Source organism: Thermobia domestica, chromosome 14 (genome assembly GCF_964235325.1).
Source record: "Thermobia domestica chromosome 14, izTheDome1.hap1.1, whole genome shotgun sequence".
Classification (NCBI taxonomy): Eukaryota; Metazoa; Arthropoda; class Insecta; order Zygentoma; family Lepismatidae; genus Thermobia; species Thermobia domestica.
The window spans coordinates 58450175-58470097 of NC_137467.1; the positions used below are offsets into that span (position 1 = coordinate 58450175).

The following is a 19923-nucleotide window of genomic DNA, read 5'->3' on the forward strand; positions in this document are numbered from 1 at the left end:
CGGGTGGTTCGGATTCCACGTTAATCAGTAGGTCCCGTCTCATATAGCCTCGCTGCCGAAAGGGACGTTAAACTCAAATTCAACTCAACTCAATGACCTAGCTTTGTTCCCCTGGCCTCCCAGATCTCATGATTTAACGCCCTACGACTTCTTCCTGTGGGGGTACGTTAAGGACCTTGTTTACGTATCCCTACTTCTACAATCCTTAGTCGAACTCAAAGAACGGGTCAGTGCTGCAGTGCAGACAATTGACAGGATTATGCTACAAAATGTATAGAATGAACTCGAGTGTCGTCTGGACGTGTGTCGTGTCACCAAAGGAGCACATATTGAACATTTGTAGACGGTGTATAAACTTGATGAGTTTGTGGCTCTTTCTTCATGTGTGTGTGTAATACTTTCATGTGTGTATGTGTAATACTTTTGAAAATATAACCTTCTCAAAATGAATGAATCATGGATCCAATAAAATGCCAATGGCAAGAAAAAAGGAATTTAAATGCAAGAGCGTGTCATACATTCGGGATCTTATATCAATAAACGATACAGATTTCTACTATATTTGTGAGGAATATTCTCCTTTTAAGGTCCCTACATGGTGTTTTGTGTGACTGAGGTGTATTTTTCGACATAGGTATATGATTCACTTGCCACGTTATATATGTGTGTGATAGATTTACTTACATCTGACTAAAAAGTATTGGAGAACAAAGTATTTGGTTCCATATTATTTGCAGATGGATTTTAAGGAATCTTATTAACTCCTATTATCATTTCGGCCAGTTTCAATAAAGGCAGAGAGGTGGAAGTACTCATCTTACGCATTTCCTCCTTAATTCTTAAGATGGCAGTCATAATAAAATATGATTCATGTTTTGATTGGTTGATTACAGTTTAACGTCACTTTCAGCAGAGAGGCTGTATGAGTAGAAAACCTACAGCTTGTCGTGGGATACGAACCACATGAGCTCGCAACGGAAATAAAGAGTCGTTCTCGAACCATATACCCACGAAGGAGGACATGATTCTTGTTTTGTTTCATGTTTAAGGTTGGTTTAAAGGGACAAGTTTTGCCAATAGATGGCACTACAGTCTTCGTATCTCTCCCATGTATTTTTTATCTGTCACGAAAATTCACGATTTCTCTTACAAATTTCAACCTACAGACTTCAAATTTTTAGAAAAGGAACTTCATAATCTATCGAAGGCAATAATCCGTGCCGATTTCTTATTTAGAATTTTCTTCATTGTTGAAATGGCTTGATTGTTGAAATGGATATCCAAACCTTTAACAATGGAACTGTTTCAACAATGAAAAAAATTCTCAATAAAAAATCGGCACGGATTGTTCCCTTTAATAGGTTATGAAGTTCTTTCTCTAAAAATTTGAAGTCTCTAGGTTGAAATTTATAAAAGAATTTGTAGATTTTCGTGAAAGGTGAAAAATACATGGGAGAGATACGAAGACTGTAGTGACATCTATCGGCAAAACTTGTCCCCTTACACTAACCTTAAAGTAGAAAGGTGGCCAGAAAGTCCCGTTACCCCTGAAAATAAGTAACATAAACCACTAAACGTACGTAAATAACTACACGGAAAGAACTGAATGACATAAACAACAATGCTTTTGAGAAGTTTTATTGAGATAGGAAACAGGATCAGTCTGTCTACTGTCATTCTCATGACAAAGGATAATATGCCGCCAAGTTCTGTGCGACATTTTGCGTACCATTGCAGGTGTAACTTGAGTGAAAGTTTGTTTCGCAGCTTCTGTCAGTTCCGCAGATCGCTTACGCGTCGACTTCTGTGGTGATCTCTCCACGGACGCCGCGACAAAACATGTTTCTGCTCGTGTAGACCACCAGTTCTTTCTTTTTTCCTTCACGCCTCCTGTGACGAATAGTTTCTGTTCCCATCGTAAAAGTGTTTGTTTCGGGAGAGGATCTTGTTTAAACCTTGTCCGAAAGTCTGCACGCACTTCTGCCAGTATCTTACCTGTGTCGTTTCTGCCACGCACCAACAACTTGCAATAACACGTTCTTCAATACTGTAATTGAAAGTATCAGCTGTCGTTCACACAATCTGAAACAATGGAAAATCTTACATTAGCATTTATAAAGGAGTAACGGGAATGCTCACATTAGCATTTATCAAGGGATAACGAGAAACCTTACATTAGCATTTATCAAGGGGTAACGGGAAACCTTACATTAGCATTTATCAAGGAGTAACGGGACTTTGTGGCCATCCTGTACTTACTGTAAAATTACTTCTTATATACAAGGTGACGCCATTTCTTTGACATAGAAAGGACATAATTCTTTGTAAACTATATTCGAAGTTTCAAAATAGTGGAAACTTGGTGTAACTAACGTAAAACTATTTAAAAAGATTGGATGCATATTGAATATTTAAAAAAAAGCAGAATCATCGTACCTTACGTTCTTATAGAAGTGATAACACACTGTTTTAAGGCTTTGTTCGCCTGTTAACGTGTATGATATACCTCTTAACATTATTTCCTATGCAAGTTCATTCCACACTTTCAAAATATGACGGAGGAACATGTCAGCAATTTTCAGCAACTTGTATTTCATACAAGATAAAGGTTATTCAGAATGAAAAATTCTATCAACAGTCATAGTTTAGGAGCGCAGCTAAAAGAGATATGCAGCGAGCGAACCCATGAGACATCATGTTTGATAGATTTATTATAAAGATGAAAGGTAAGATGTTTCTATCTGGTTAAATATTTAATATGCATCCTATAGAGTCTATCAGTAAATAACAAAAGCAATTATTATTATTATTATTATTATTATTATTATTATTATTATTATTATTATTATTATTATTATTATTATTATTATTATTAATTTCCTCCATTTAACTCTTTATCACACAAAGCTCTTTGGCTAATGATTTTGAGAATAGTGTTATATTTCTTACGAAGTCCGTAGACACAGGCAAGAAATATCACCAGATCGTTTTGAAACTTATTTTTTTTTAGTTCGTTTCTTGGATAAATTTTCTTTTCTTTCTTTTTTATGTATGTTTGTTTAAATCTAAATCAGATTTAAACTAATAATCTCAAAGACCAATTGTATCATCAGAATCACCAATCGAAGAAGTTTGTGTAAATCTCAATCATTGGATCAAATCATTACAAAGTTATTGACAGGAAAATAGTGTTTTTACTGGAGAATGTACACAACAAACAGGATTTTAAAAATCCAAATTACTATTTCTTTTGTATCTCCTAGACACGTAAAATTTACTGTAAAGATATGTTACAAAAATATTTTACATTGTTTTTAAAAATCTTCCTAATATAACATGTGCTTTTATTTTCCAGCTCGTAACAAAAAGAAGAAATTATTAACGTGTTGGAAGTGGAAATTGCGGTAATGAGAAATAAAATTGGGGTATAACAAAGAGTTTTTTTTTTTTTTTTTAAATTTAAACATTTAAAAAGTGCTTGAAAAACTTTAGTGGACCAATTATACTTCAATTGCGGGGCTGTGAAGGCGAATCCAGGTAGTTCAGTGCCTAATTTGACCAGAGATATCTCTACAGTTCGTTTGGACTTTTTTTTTAAGAAAAAAGAAAAATGATTAAGCTGTGAGTTAAAACACTGTTGAATTGTTGAAGAATAGTTAAATGTAAAATGGTTTTGAATGAGATTTGTGTAAATATATTGTAAAAGGAACATGTTTTAAAATAGAAACCTCGTTCCATATCGACGAAAATGAAGTGATATACATTATTAATTGATATGGTCATTCCTTGATCTTTATTTAATTTTTTTAAAAATCTGTATCCTAGAGAGTGACTTTCTGGAAAAGAAAAAGGGTAAATTTTCACAAGACATTCGGAAGCTGTTTAGTCATCTTCCTGTTGTTGTAAAATTTACTACTTCTCAATAACCATACACATCCTTCTTGCAATCTATGTACTTGTTGGTGATTGGTGTGTGTGTGTATCTTAATTCTTATCACTTCTGATTTTTACTACACACGTACAGAGAGCATATATTACAACAATTTGTCTGTGTTCTTTTACCACCACTATTTATAGAAGGACACACAAGTGTTTAAGTGATAATCATAGAACAGATATTATGAAGAAGTATCTGTTAAATATGGATTACACGTAACGGAATAGATTTCTTTTTTTATTGCATAATAAATTAAAAGAAGAAAACAAGAGAAGATTTAATCGTGTATGTGATATTAAAAAAAGCCTTGTTATTGCGGTAGTACATTTTATAATATAAATTACTGCTGGCAGTATATTTTGTCAGAATAGCTGAGCTGTATTTTATATAGATATTAGTACATTTTAAAAAAAACAAAACACACACGTATATTACATGTAAAATAACAGTAATTCTTAACTGTCTTATCTGTTAGTAATTGTTGTTTACATGTTTGGACATATCTCTTTTTACTGTATCAAAATTGTGGTTACTTCTTTCGTTTGTCAAGATTATTTTTCTGTGTGTGAAACTGAATAGCTAGTATTGTTCTATTTCATATTTGATTGAAATATACAGAGTGTTTCTCAGATTCGGCACCAGTTTCAAATTTTAATTGTTAAAGACACATCTGCTTCAGAGATTTAGTAAACACGTAAGCAAATTTAGATCATGAAGTTTCTGAAAGATTTGCTTTAGGTACTTATTGAATATTAAGGCAATAAAGGGCGGGATACATTACTAACAACATTCTAACCATTATTAGGGGTTACATTCCGAGATGATGTGCTTGCAACAGGGTTTGAACCTGCGATCACTTACAATTACATTTATTTTTTGATAAATTTTAATTATATTTCATACTCCATCATTTTCAGTGAGGCTGAAGTGACTCAGTGATAGAGCGTTCACCTCTGGTGTGTGAGGTCTCTGGTTCGATCCCAACTCGCGCCAAGTGGACTTTCTTGTGGTGGACAAACACCGTATGCGTGGGTTTTTTTGGGGTTCTCCCGTTTGCTCCTACTTTATTTCGCCATTGCCTTCATTTCTCATCATCACTGTCTCCTTTAGCCTTGCCGGTATAATCGTGGGACGTAAACATGAAAGATTTCATTTTATTTTTATCATTGTCAAGGTATATCAGAAAGCTATACATATCTGTTCCGTCGGAGTGAAATTAATATTTTCATTCATTATTTTTTAGTTACATAATAATTCATTAATCAGAATTTTTTTAAAAATATATGGTCTGAGAAGTCAAAGAAAAATACATTTAGGTATCCAATGTATGTAAAATTTAAAAGCATTTGGGTGTAAAAATTGCAGCAAAACTATACAATGACATTAATATAAATGTTTCTCAGTGAATATAAGACATGAAACACTCTTAAGTCTCAGGCTTTCAGTCCTATATTTCATATTTCTTTTAATGGAAATTAAACATAAAACACCTAATTATCTAAAGAATTAAATTGCACAAGTATATTGTTATACTTATTAGAATTTAAACCTGGTGCAGAATCTCATTATCCTCTGTATGTGTCTGACGATCCAATATGATAATGTTGAAAAGCAGTGGTACACTTTGCACCATTCTTTCTGAGACTGGCTGACAAAGTGACGAAAAGGTGGGCTGTGAATTATTATTATTATGTTGTTTTTCTCTTCATGTCTTCTCCCTCTGTCACTAATCGTTGGACCGACTAAATATTACGTCAAACGTCGGCCTGATGTTGGGTAAGCTCCTGAACTAAATTTGGCCCAACATTCGTTCTACTTCAATGTATATCTTGTGTGCTTAAAATTATAATAACAAAATAATGGGGTAATTTATTAACTCTTTGAACGTGGACCAACAGAAAGAATACTTAGTCGTTAAAGACTGGGATGCCATATCAAGCTTAAGAAAGAAAATAAAATAGTTCGTGATTAATTCCTTTATACTGGGACACAATGAAAACGTGATTTTATCATGTGACTATCCAGAATAAAACAAGAAACCTGGTTAACTACATATATATATATAGCACTAGTCTTTAAGTGTACGAATATCGTTTTAAAATATAATTTTTTTTCTTTTGATTTTTGTATATAAAATATTGTGTACATATTCGTATGAATGCGTAAGTGTATGAAGGAGTGAATGTAAAAAATGGTTGTGTAATATAAATATATATATATATAAGTATATGCCTATATATATTGACGTAAAAGCAGTACATACTATTATTATTATTAATAAGAAAGCACACTAAGGTATTTTTTTTTTTTTTTTTTTTTTTTGTAATTAAAAACAAAGAAACAAAGAATTGTTGAAAATTTTAGTAATCAATTGAGAAAATATTGAATATTTATGTTCAATAGTGTAAAAGTTGAAAAAAGAAACTCTAATAACCTATATCTATAATTAACAAAATAATGAAAGTAGTTTTTCATTATCACAATCTTTTTATTTTTCACTTTTGAATGGTTATTTGAATGTAAAAAAAAAAAAAGTAAAATAACTCTATGAACCACTGTGTACTTTGTATAATAAATATATATATATATATCTCCTACATGTGAGTTCGTGTGTGCGTGTGTGTTTTAGAGTAAATAATTATTGCTATTATCACTTAAGTGCCTCTGTTATTGTTTACCAAGTACTGCACAGTTCTACATTAACGGTATCTTATTTGATCTGTCACTTACATAAATAATTACTACCGTACTAAAATTTTTATTAACAACAATACACTTGTAAAAAAAAAAAAAAAAAATAAAACAGATGTGTATTTTATAATATAAAACGAAAATAGACAAGCTCAATATGTAAAATCACTTTTAAGAAAAAACAACAAATGTTCAATATGTGTGAGACAAATAATAATAATATTATTATTATTAATTTTTATTAATAAACTTCGAGTTGTGGCAGGAAAAAAAAAAACTAAAACCATGTGTTCACAGGCTGTTTGCTTCAAAATGGTGAAAAAATTATTTTGAAACTTGTAAAATACGCATTTTGTGTCACAATTCTCACATCTGTACATTATGGTAAATTAAACATGTGCTATAATAAAACAGAAAATAATATACGTACTTATTCTTTTCTTTATTTTTAATATTAATATTAATTTTGATTCATCATCATACAAGTTAATATGTTACGGTTTCATCATTGATAATGCGCAGCGACGTAACTAGGCTAGTTGACGCTAGTGGTAAGAACTCGTCTTAGCATTCCACCCCCTTCCTGACCAACCAAACCAAAACGTATAACATAACTCGTTATACACAGGTCCTCAGTCATAATTATAGCTAGATTAAATTAGTAAAAATCACATAAAACAGTTTATGCTGCGTTTAACTCTTCTGATTTTTATTGTGGCACACACTTATTGAAATAAAAACACACCTTTATGATTATGCGTTCATCCCTTTTTAATGATGGTTCCTGAATTATATCGTTTATTTACAAAACGTTACTATAACAACGTAAAGACAAAAACTCATCACAAATCCTCAGATCAGAATCAATTTTGATTCTCTTTCCTTTTTCTTATTTTCTTCTTCTTCTTCAAACTGGTTAGTGCATATTTTAAAATCGTTCATTGCCCAGAAATATAACAAAAGATATTTAAAATTACACTGAAAATACAAGATGTCGTTGCAAACGCTCCCCGACTACACCTGATGTTGGCATCACACAGTAACTCTCCTATTCTATTGTTCTTCAAGTGGTAAAGCTTGCTTTCAAAATTGCAGTACATTTTTAGTACAAGTTAAAATACCAAAGTAATTAGTATTTGATTGCCAAATAATCTGAGAGTAGCATGCTTGACATATTCTTATTGTTTTATCATAATAACTGCAAATCAAAAATATTTTTTGAATTACATCGGATTGTGCATATGTGTAGAATGAATCAACAATCTGTTGCTTAAAAAGAGAATATTTAATTATGACAAAACAGTCAAGCTGTTGTCTCCAGTTTTCTACTCAGACATTTTACAAATCTCTTAAATCGACGTAAGTTAAATGAAATCACAAAAAAAACTGGAAGTAAAATTTAACTTTGCGGGCTCTTTTGGCTGCAAATGTGTTTACAATATCCTCAAACAATAGCTTTGAAGCTAATTTATATACTGTGGATATGATGCTAAGGTCGGTGAGTCGTTGTTATCCTGCTAAGTTTCTGAGGTAATTTTTTTTTATGATCTTTAGTTTGATAAAACTCCTTTCCTTGCCTTATAGTAAAAATAAATATTTGACCAATTTTGCGCCCCCGCAATCTGGCGCCCGGGGACCATCTCCGTTTGCTCCTCCCTAGTTACGTCATTGATAATGTCTGGGCAAAGTGTTAAGGGTTAATCTCTGGCCTTGATGAATAACCAGTTAAGGACTAAAACTCAAATTTCACAGAAGGGCAATTTTGAGTTTTCCGCTCTTTCCATAAATCAAGAACTGATTAAACTGCAATTTAAACCATTTTATCGAGTACCCACCTCTTACGGTGAGCAATATGTTTTGTGTTCTTCCTTTTGGACTATCACATAGAATTTATGTAAACTCGAAGTTTCGCACAAAATTCGAATACTTCGTATGGGCATCTTAGCGGAGCAATGCCCACACTCTTTCTCCTCCATTTTAAGTCAAGTATCAAAACATGCTGAAACACAATGTATTATTCTAAATGAGAAGTCCAAATATCAAATTTCATGCTTCTAACCTTCAGAGATTCCAAGATAGAGATATCTTATTATAATAACAGTGATCCCCCTTTTTCTCCCTTCCATTTTCTTCCCTTCTATTTCAAATATAAAAAAAACAAAAAAAAAAAAAAAAAAAAAACGCTGAAACATGTATCTAAGTATTTTAAATGAGAAGTTTATATATAAAATTCCCTGTATCTAGCCTTAAGAGATTCGAAGATGTGGACATATTGCACAAAATTTGAACGTTTCGTCTGAGCATCTCAAGAAAGCACCCCATCCTCTTTTTCTTCTACGTACTCTAGGTCAAACATCTAAAAACGCTGAAACATATGTTTAATAACTTTGGATAAAAAGTCCAAATACCAACCAAATTTCATGTCTCTACTGCTAGATGATTCAGAGATATGGATATCTTATAATAATTGTAATCTCACCCTTTTCTCTTGCTCAGCACCATTTTTCTTCCCTTTTAAGTCAAATATTAAAAAAAAAAAAAAAAAACCGCTGAAAGACGTATCTTATTATTTTAAATAAGAAATTCATATACGAAATTTCATTTTTCTACCCATCAGAGATTCATACAAACAGATATTTTATTATAATGATTGTAATTCCCAACGCTTTTTCTCTTCTATTTCAAAAATAAAAAAAACGCTGAAACACAGGTCTAATTATTTTAAATGACAAGTTTATGTACCAAGTTTCTTGTCTTTAATCGTCATAGATTCAGAGATATGGACATTTTAATATAATAATTGCCAGCTCTACTCCTTCACCACCTTTCCTCGTCGAACTTCCAAAAATTCTTTCTTAGAGGTACCTTACGTCACAAATCCTATGTACTCTCCAAATTTCAAGTTTTTAGCTTAACCGGTTTGACCTGAGCGTTGATCAGCAGTCAGTCACTCAGTTGACAGGACTTCTTTTATATAGAGAGATTGCTGTAAAATACGAATAAATTACTATAAATCCATTATGGGGACACGCAGAAGATCCATACATAGTAATATATGAATAACTGATAACCCTTTACATAGAAACCGAATATAACAAGGTGTCCGTATTTGCTGTCGTATTAGACGCACTTTTTTTTTTCTTTGAGAATAAGTACAAAAAATGAAGTGCGTCTTATATGACAATACAGAGATTTTTATTTCAATTTCAACAAGCTTTCCCGATTGTGGATTATTTGTTGTCATCCTTGCTTTCTTATGGTGTACAACAATAATATTCGAGCTACGTAGAATTCCGTAATTAAGGAAATGCACTGTGGATACAACCATGCTTGTTCTCACCCCATTTTGTTCCCTTCAATTACACATTACTTTTCTATTTACCATTTCATAGTGTGAACTTTTTTTTTTTTTTTTTGTCTGGATGCGCATACGCAGTAGGTATTCCAGGGATTACTTTGACCTTGAAAGTCAGGAAAATGAAAATGAATAATGGAAAGTGAGGGAAATGTTTCAAAATATGACGAAAGTCAGGAAAATTGCTACATTTCACAGAAAGGTCAAGAATAGATTCACAAAGAAGATACGAAAAAGGCTTTTTAAAAAATTCTTTAGAAATAAAGAAGCTTAAGGGAACCCGAAAGGTGTTAAAACTTCAAGTTTTGACGAAAGAACAATAAATTAAATAAAAAATTAAAATGCTTTACAAGAAAAAAAGTTATTGTAGTAGAAAAAAGTGTGGTTGTAGTACATCAAAGGGATATAATAAATTTTATTTATTTATTTATTTATTTATTTTTTTATGCGTATGGGCAGTGTTCATAGTATCAGAAAATTTCCCTAGATTAGAGAAATTTCGTAGGTAAATTTTCGCAAAAAGGGAAAGGATTTTTTTTTCGATAGAACGTGAAAGTCTAGGGAAATTCGCATGCTAACTGATTGACCATCATAAAGCTTTTTTTCCGGAAATAAATCAATATAATAGCAATATGGTGTGTTTGTGTGTGTCTGTTCAAACTAGCATAATTTGCACCCACTGTTGCCTTAGGTTTTTTATGTATTTTATGTAAAAATGTAAAGGAGAAAATAAAAAGAAACATATATATATATATATATATATATATATATATAAGCTAAAAGCAAATAAACAAAACAAATGTGGTTGGGAATTGCTTTAATGTAGCTAAATTAATGTTATCACATAACTTCTCTCATAGGTATTGCACAATCAACAAACTAGGGAAAATTTGATAAGAAAAGGTAAAAATTTTGTGTCACTCGAGGGAAATTTTTGTAAGGAAACCTTACGAACACTGCTTATGAGTGAATTCAGAATGGCGAGATACTAAAAGATATCGTTATTGTATACTTATTGTTTGGTACTAGCGTTTTTTTTTTTTCTTCAAAATACAGGGTTTGACATAATAAATATGTCCAGTAAGAAAGTGAGCTTATGTTGTACTTAAAATACTAAAAAGGAGAGTTTTATATTTCTATGGAGATGGGTCGATCAAAAAGAAGAAACAGAGGAGAGAGATGTTTTTTTAAGCCTAACCATACATCATAGTGTTCTCGGTGTCGCTGGTCAGGAAAAAGGTACTTAGTCATGGAAATTCAAGGTAAGACAAGGAAGTCAATACCAGAATTTCTGAGTGAACCCTGTATTTCCTGGCACTCGTGCGATTATACGTTTAGTTAATAAGCATTTGTGACTCCATATATGTTCATTGGTAAAAGCATAACTATATTAAAAAAAAAAAAAAAATCTTCATAATATGCAGTGAAAATATTTTTACCTCAATTATATATATATATATATATATATATGTGTGTGTGTGTGTGTGTGTGTGTGTGTGTGTGTCTGGTGTGTGTGTCTGGTACTTTATTTCTCAGTAACCACTGGCCGGATCTGAACCAAATTTGGTGGGCAAATAGCCCATGGTTAAATGAATTTTATGCCCGGGATCGGCCAGGGTTCACTTGGTTCGACTTGTCTTGCATTTGGTATTTCATTTTTCAGTAGTTACTCGCCGATTTGAACGGAATTCAGTAGTCAAGTAGCCCATCATCAAAGGAATAAAGATCGCTATATTTGGTAGCCGGGTTCGGCTAAGAACAGGCTCACCTCGCTTTGTGTATAGTGCTTAATTTTTGATAACTACTGGCTAGATCTAAACCAAATTTGGTGGGCAAATAGCCCATGGCTAAGGAAATAAAAATTGCTATATATGGTGGCCTGGTTCGGGTAGAGACAGGGTTGGCTCGTCTTGTATGTGGCACCTTATTTTTGGTAACCACTGGCCGGATCTGAATGAAATTCGGTGAACAAGTAGCTCTTCGTCTAAGGAGTAAATATCGCTATATTTGGTAGCCGGGCTCGGCCAGAGACAAGTACGCCTTCCATTATGTGTGGTATTTTATTTCCCGATAACTACTGGCTGAATCCGAACCAAATTTTATAGGCTAATAGCCCATGGTTAAATTAATAAAAAATGCTATATTTCGTGGCCGAGCTTGGCCAGGGATAGACTCGGCTTGACTCGACTCGCCTTGTATGTGGTACTTTGTTTCCAGGTATCTACTGGCTGAATCTGAACAAAATTTGATGAACAAATAGCCCATTTTCTAGGGAATAAAAATTGGTACATTTGGTGGTCGGGCTCGGGCAGGTACAGTCTTGGCTTGGCTCAGCTCATCTTGTATGTGGTGCTTTATTTCTCGGTAACTGGTTGGATCTGAAGGAAATCCGGTGACCAAGTACTCTATAGGATCTAAAGGACCTAGGAACCTGGACACTAAAGATCCCTGTATTTAGTGGCCAGGCTCGGCTCGACAAGAGAGGCTGTGTTCCACAACTTTGCACGCCGGGAGCTTCTGAGTTCAGTTTACTTAGGGTTGTTAGTATATTAGTACATATTATGCTGAGAATCATGTGTTCCTCAAACTCAGAGGAGTTGTTCTAGAAGGCACCATAATTCCTATACTTCTCTGATTTTGGCTATACGGAATTTCGTTTAGTTCATTTTCCTTAATTATAACAGTTCAAAGATTTAAACTGAAGTGAATTTCGGCCTTTATTACATCATGTATTTTTTCCTTTTGTTTTTCAACGCTAAGGACGTTGACGTAAGTTATAGCGGAGTTTGGGGTTCATAGGATGTGGTTTAGTGAAGGTGAATGGTGGTAAAAGCGATAATAGAAAGAAAGGATATTATTAAGATGCAATTTAAGTTGGTCCCCGTTAACCTTTGTTGTCTTTCTTGTCCTTTGGCGTCGTATTTTTAGGTGCTAGAGTACACTTGTTCTTTTATTGTATAAAGTCCTTCCCAAAGTGGTGCCATGAGAAAAGTAAGCCTTGGTTTGGAAGGGAGAAAAGTTTTGATCCATACTTAGTCAGTGACTTTGAAACTAATTTTCTTTCGTTTTTGGATTGGAAAGAGATTCATTGCTTTTATAGATTTTTTTGCCTTGAATATCGGAAAGAGCTTGGTATGCCGATGGGATCAGTTGTTGAAGATCAATAACATATTTGGGTACGTTTTGTCGCTCTTCTTTTACATTAGTTTCTATAAAGTCATGTAGGAACTGTAGTTTACGGCCTTAATGGAAGTATGAAGCTTTATAGCCAGTAGAGAAGCAAACTATATCATTTAGTGCAAAAATCGATTCACATAATTGAAGAGACTAATCGACATGCTTTTCACAATACATTCGTATTACAAATTTTGCTCTGGACACATGGGTCTCTATTTTGTTTCCTTGAGGCCTATATAAAAGAATCGAGCGACCTTACCTGTTTTGTGTTTATAGGCTGCAGTACAGATTTCCAAACGCAGGAAGTGAAGATATAAGCATTGTCACTCGTCAAAATATGGTGAAGAGAAGATTGAAGCATTGTTACTGGTCAAAATATGAAATATATATACAGTAGAGCGTCGATTATCCGAACGACCGCTTAACCGAACTGTGTACTCGCTCGCACCTGTTACTCTCCCACCCTACCGTCCATCATCCCCCTCACTCCCAAACCAAGTTTCCCATAGTAGTCGCCGCACTGAGCCACCGCTGGCGGAACATTGCTTCTAATGGGGCCTTCATAAGGCGCTGCTGACCGGCCAAGCCGCCAGTCGCTGTGTTTCAACAATCAGCACACTTCTTTTTATGAATAAATTTACTATACAGTACTTCTTTTTGGCAAATAAACATGTACAGTTCGATTATCCGAACAAACCAGTTTTCCGAACACCCATGTCCCCCAATTACTTCGGATAATCGACGCTCTACTGTACAGAATATTGTAAAACAAACGACCACTGCTTTCGAAGTAGTTTTCTTGAGGGGAAATAAATTTATGTATATGAAACGGGAGAAGCTATCTATTGTTATTAAAGCATAGAGATAGTTTCCTTGACAGGATAATGGGAATGATCCTCGGAGAGCAACATACAGATGTTGACCGAGACGAGTTGGCAATTCACTGGGCATAAGTCCTCTACGTTGCTTACACGGTTTGAATGTAGTATATTTTGTACATAATAGAACATAGAGCACAATTTCTTTATGCATATTCAACCAGTAAAACTTACCTGTTTCGACTATGCCAGGATATGTCAAATACTCACAGTTTTGGGTGGCAAATAAAACAGAAGACTGTAATCTTTGTGAGATCCAGGCTACTTCTCGTATTGTAGCATGTTTTCCATTCGTCACTTTTATCCTTTTCTAATAAATTGTTTTTCGAAGTGTACGATTGTGATACCAAACTAGTTATTTCCTCTTTGTAATGGTTTGTCCCTTCAATCTGTTGTGAGACAAGATGTTTTTAATGTCTGCTAATAATGGATGTGAAGCTTGTTTTTTGTGCCACACTTCATGTAAAATGAAAACGTCCATATTCAATTGCCCAGAATATTTTGATACTGATGCAGTTTGTGCGAATGGTAATTCGGAGAGTGCAGTCACATTCTCTCCCGATGAAATAGCGATGACAGCAAATACTTCATGAATAGGTTTAAGAATATTTCTTTTTCTTTTTCTTCTTTTTCTTTTTCGTGCTTTCTATTGCTTTCCTAATTTGGTATCATACAGAAATCCGAAATCAATAGTTTGCTTTCGAATGTCAGATATATCCACCACTTTCCCATCTTCCATTTCGACGTGAATGAATCCGTTATTCATGTTATCTTCCAGTGGAATGTGTTCTTCAGCTGTTTTAGAACCACAATAGTTCTCGTCTTCTGTGTAGCTTTCTGTAACGCGTGATAAAAGTCTGCATGGTTTAGGTGGCCGGGTACATGTTTTTAATAATAGAAAAGTGTGAAATCCTCGCCAGTCAGCCATTTATTTTTCCCGGGAGTTTGGTTGCATGTAGTAAATTCAGTATGGCAGAATGGTTTAGTGTACACGTGTATATGAGGCGTATTCATAAAGTAAAGCTAAAAATTTCAAGATCGAGATGAAGAGCCAATAATTATTTGATACCTATGTCATACTCCTGTTAGTTTCTTGGTACTGAAAGCCACTACGTGCAGTTGCTTTTCTTGGCATGTTTCCTTGCCCGAGAATATAGCCTAATGCATTACTGTGTGCATCTACTAATAGATAAAAAGGTTCATGAAGAAGTCTTGGCAGCATAAGGTGAGGGTCGATTCAGCTTCTGAAGGGCATTTTCTTCTACTGACGTCCAGCGAAATCGAGTATTCTTCTTAAGAGCTGTAATAGAAGTCATGTTTTTATATATATGGTTGTGGAATAGAATAGAATAGAATATTGTCGTTAATCCTTACAAGCAATAGACATCCAATTAGTATATAAATATGATTAAGGTTATTCATCAGTAATAATAATCAATCATCATATACAAAATTTAGTGATGGTTAATGTAATAACAAAATATAGTAAAATTCGTAATAATAATTAAAATAAAATAACATGATAAAAAATTAACACAGTTTTTGTACATTCAATGAACTCTTCAATGGAATAAAATGGATTCGAAATTAACCAATTATACAACTTTTTTTTGAGAGCGTTTAACAGCAAATGCTGTGTGGAGGTTGTTAACTTATTACACAAGTTTAGAGGTACATGTTTCTTTACTTCCATACGTGGAGTACCAAGACAGACAGCAGATCATAATTTAATTTTTGACTTTTTAAAAATTATTATTTAAGTTCAAACAGCATGTACTTGCAAGAAAATAAATTTAACATTTTTTGTCGTTCCCTCCCTCTCTTTCTTGCCACCATACCCTCTAGCACGTCCCTCATGAAGGGTTTCTTCTCAGCCAATGTTTTAACCAGTTTCTCTTCCTCTTTCTAATAATCTAAAATTATTCTTTTCTCCCCTATCATTTCTAATACCTTCTCATTCGTTTTGCGCTTGACCTAGCTAATTCTCTCAATTTTTCTTCACATCTACATTTCGAAAGCTTCCAATCTTTTTTTCATCTGCGCAATGTCCATATTTCTGCTTCACATTGTGCAATGCTTCACGCGAAGTGTTTTATAAGATTTTTCTTCATCTCTTTATTCAAGGACCCATAAATTATACTTTTCTTCCTCCTAAATGCTTCTTTCTCCATTCCTATTCTTGCTTTTATTTCACGTTCGCAACTATGGCTTAAGATTAATAAATTTAACGATTTGGAAATCTCAGATTTTGGAAGCTTGTTTACAAGTTCAGAATTATTTTGTTTTGGTAGATAAGGTGTATAAGCAAGTAGAAGCATTAGAATCATAGCCAACCCTCTTTGTCGTTGTTAACTAAAACTGTCATGAGCTATTTCATGTGTAAGACCTTGAAACCTTGTAATTTATAAAGTACTATAGAAATGCTAACGACATGGTCATAATTTATAGAGCTGATGAACAATTACAGGGTATTATTCAGGAATTAAACCAGATACATCTTAATCAAATTAACAATTGAATAAATTCACTACTTTAGATTTTCTGCCATTCACTTTCAGCAAACGTAGTAACAAATTTATCGCAAAAGTGTTGAAACTTACGGATTCTGATTTCTAATTCTAATTTCTACACATGAGTACACAATAAATCTGCTTATATATGGAAGATTTAAGTCAAACTATTGGCTAAGTTTCTTTCTAAATGTATCTAGATTAGTATCAAGGCAAGAAGAGATAAATTAAAATCAACTAGATGCCATTTTCAAACTTGAAGAAAAGAAAGAATAGACTCTATGGATACTTCGAATAAGTTTAGAAAAAGATTATTCGACATATATATACAAAATTCATTAACCAAGCAAGTCTCACAAAAGGCCCAAAATAATTGGATATCTTTTCCATTTTTACCTAAATTGTCTGTTGTCTTCAAATCTCCCATAAGCATTAAAAATCATTTCACGGACTTATTTCGTAACAATTTTATACCTGCTGATGTCTATGAAGGCTCTGTGTCAATAAGATGGTTGATATAGTACATTGGTATACGTAAAGAAACATAGGTACAAGAATAAACGATCATAGCAGAGATTCGAAAGAGCAAGATTTAACGGTTTCTGTCCCATCGAAATATATAAGCACAGTACATATAAACATAACAACAATCGTAAAAGGTCATCATATATGAAAGAAATGCCTTTGAGTCATATTTATTAGTACTAAATATTCAACGTTAAATCTGAACAAGGGTAACCTCAATAAAAACTGGAATAGTGTTATAAACAAAACAAAACAAAAAAAGATAATGAAATCTTTGAGTTTTACATCTAATGATTATGCCGGCTAGGTTAAAGGAGATGGTAATGAGGAGAAATGAATGAAATGGTGGAATGAAGAAAGTGGGAGGAAACCCACGCACACGGTGTAGTGTTATAAACAGTTTCATTCAGAAATATGGGGTTCAACTTAGTGAACCTCACTAGTTATAATTCAATTTTTCGGTCAGGCTTAGAGGCTGCATGAAGGAAAATGTTGTTCATATGGTGAAATTTGGCAACGTCTCATTCTTATATGAACCTAAAATGACCAATGTTTGGCATTCAGCATCAATATAGTGAAGTGACAAATTCAGAAACAACTTTGTTTCTAAAATCATTTTATATCTGGGAACATTTTAAATTATTGACAAATTTATTTTTGAAGTTACTTTATTTTGTATGTGGTTTTATATGATTGCATCCATTTAGCTTATTAGTGTTTTAACAATTATCTACTGATGGAAAACTTAATGTGAGAACGGACGATTTTGACTTTGACCGTGTCATTTTGTTTCGCAGTATAAACTGCGAATTGTGTAAACAATTTAATATATTAATTAAACAATTTAACAATTTAAAAGCAATCTATGTACAAACCAATTTTCAGTGACTTGGTCGCAGGGCGGCTGTACCATATCTGTAAAATATGCATTTGTACGGAACGGCAAATTTCGAGGGACGGCAAAGTCTGTCATAACTATATTATTTAAAATAAATATTTATTGTTGGAAACAGACTTCATAATGGTAGGAATTAAATTTACTAACTTGATCTTCTATTTCATTACCACAGCAATAAATCGTGTTTAGATCGCATTAGTTTAGGTCACATGGACAGTGCTAAAGCAAACGGTCAAACAAATTTCAATATGAATTGCTTGACTGTTGTCAAATGCAAGAACTCAATTCTCGAACAGTAGCGAACACCTGTTCCATTTAGTTAGTTATCACAGTTTTGAATGGAACCTAGTCTTGTCTTTGTCACAAACAAGTTCCTTATCATTGAAGCTGAAAACAAGATTTTTATTTTTTTTTCTTTTTAACAAATGTAGAAGGAAAATCAAGAAATAAAAATAAAAGAGATAGTTGCATTGGAGATGCAAACTGATATATTGAGATTGAAGCTCGATATTGAATTATATAAAAAGGATTACCATCTTTTCTCTGCAGGAATGTTTGCTTTATCTTTCCTTAACATAATACATTATTATTTAAAGAAACAAAAACAGGCACAACGAGGTTGTATTTGTATTGTTTAGGTCTTTCTGTGTGCGAGTAGACTTTCTCCCCCCTTCGTTGTTCACGATGGGGTAGCATAACTAAAATCGTGACTTTAAAGATTTGTTCTTTCTGGAGAAATGGGGCACGGCAAACGGTGTCATTGCACAGGGTGGCAAATTGCCTAGGGCCAGCCCTGCTTGGTCGATAAAACTATATAGCGGCGACCGTAGTTAGTATTACCTATTAATTCAAAACAAATTTTGGGGCTTGTTTAGATGAAGGAGGCCAAAAGTAGGTAAAAATAGAATATTTACAAGTGAAATGAGTCGAAGTAAAGGAAGCGTAATTGATTTGTGTCTCATTTAAGAATGGAAGTATATTTTGTATAAATGCCAAGTGCAAAATGCTGTAAAGGCTAGTGCTTACTTGAAGCACACATAAAACAGGCACGTAGCCAGGATTTCGTAATAGGGGGGTCCGTGACGAAATACTGTCGTTATCACACCAGAGGCTCGATTATTCTAAACTATTATACTGGCAATATATATTGGTTCGTTTAGCCAGGATTTCGTAATTGGGGGGGGGGGGGGGTCGTGACATGAAATAATGTGGTTACACACAAGGGGCTCGATCAATGTAAACTATTTCACTGCCAATACTCCCATACTGGTTTATTAGGATAATGAAATGAGGATATGTTAGTAAGTATTTTGATAAGAAACTATGAAGAAGTCTCAAGTAAAAATATTTTTAAAAATATTGAAAACGATATAGGCTTCCGACGTCATTCGAACTCGGTTCTTCTTGCCTTCTTTCTTCTTTTTCTCATCTTCGTTTAATGTGATCAAAGATGGCAACGCGATTTCTTTCGGAAGTAAACCCATCCTATAAAATGGATTAGTGTTGACGCGAAATTAAAAATTTCTTTAACAAGTGTAACTGGAACCTATGTTGCCAGGTCATATTATTGCTGATTGTGGGCATTTCTTTAAGTTCTACCTAAGAGTGTATCTGATCGAACCGGTTTATTGATCGTCAATTGTGGTCCATAGAATTAGCATGGAGATAGATGGAATTCGGAATGCTTCGTTACAATAATATCCATTTTTAACTTGACCTCCCCCCGTTTCCTCCTCACAGAGCTCCTCATAAGAAAGAGTAACCAAAAGCTTGATGTAGCTTTATATTTTTAACGCTGATTCTTCATTTTCTCGTTTCTTTTCGTTTCATCCTTCCTTATTTTTTTATTTCTGGTTTCGAAGGGGGGGAGTCCGGATCCCCCTTGGCTACGAGCCTGCATAAAAGAATATGAATACAATGATGCAAGTAGTTAAGCCTAACCTAAACTAATA

General features: G+C 33.6%; 1 protein-coding gene across 3 annotated transcripts in view; it reads left to right on the forward strand.

Moving 5' to 3' along the window:
• Nucleotides 1-7057, forward strand: part of LOC145669684 (uncharacterized) — an 824581-nt gene extending 817524 nt beyond the window's left edge. For all 3 annotated transcript variants that reach the window (XM_081737956.1, XM_081737957.1, XM_081737958.1), the window contains one exon: nt 3356-7057. The gene's annotated coding sequence lies outside the window, so the exon portion shown is untranslated. The remainder of the gene's footprint in view (nt 1-3355) is intronic.
• The last annotated feature ends 12866 nt before the right edge of the window (nt 7058-19923 follow it).